The sequence below is a fragment of the Sinocyclocheilus grahami genome, unplaced genomic scaffold, assembly GCF_001515645.1.
Source record: "Sinocyclocheilus grahami isolate Dianchi unplaced genomic scaffold, SAMN03320097.WGS_v1.1 scaffold1213.1, whole genome shotgun sequence".
NCBI classification, from domain to species: Eukaryota; Metazoa; Chordata; class Actinopteri; order Cypriniformes; family Cyprinidae; genus Sinocyclocheilus; species Sinocyclocheilus grahami.
The window spans coordinates 320,177-320,864 of NW_015506392.1; positions in this window are offsets into that span (position 1 = coordinate 320,177).

The window sequence follows — 688 nt, forward strand, 5'->3', positions numbered from 1 at the left end:
ATATATATATATATATATATATATATATATATATATATATATATATATATATATTTTCAAATTCTTCATCTAATATTTATATTTAATTTTATGTCAGCTTGATTTCAATTATTGAAAATGTTAACAATAAACAGTCTGACCCTGTCCCATTCCTAGACCCTCTACAGAAGGTTTAACATATGCAGCGAAACACACATACTGTACAACAATGCTCTGTGAGGATCAGCGTATGACAGCATCGCATGAACGCCTCTGAAATAGATCGGAGAGAACAGAAACAGCCTGAAAATACCATTACTGCTGGAAAGGTCAAGGCAGAGTGCAGCGTTCCTGAGAGACCGCGCACACACACACACACGTCTGCTTTGCTATCCTTGTGGGGATGCTTTTTATACTGTACAGACCGTATATTCTATTGCCCTACACCAACCCTACCCCTAAACCTACCCCTCACTTTCTGCATTTTTAGATTTTCAAAAAACTTAATTCTGTGTGATTTATAAGCATGTTTACCTGTGGGGACCTCAATTTAGGTCCCCACCGTGACACGAGTCCCCATGAGTCAGGTTTAAGTCCACACCAGAATAGAAAAACAGGTATACACACACACACACACACACACTCGCACACGTGCACACGTGCACACACACACACACACTCACAGACACACACACACAGACACACACAC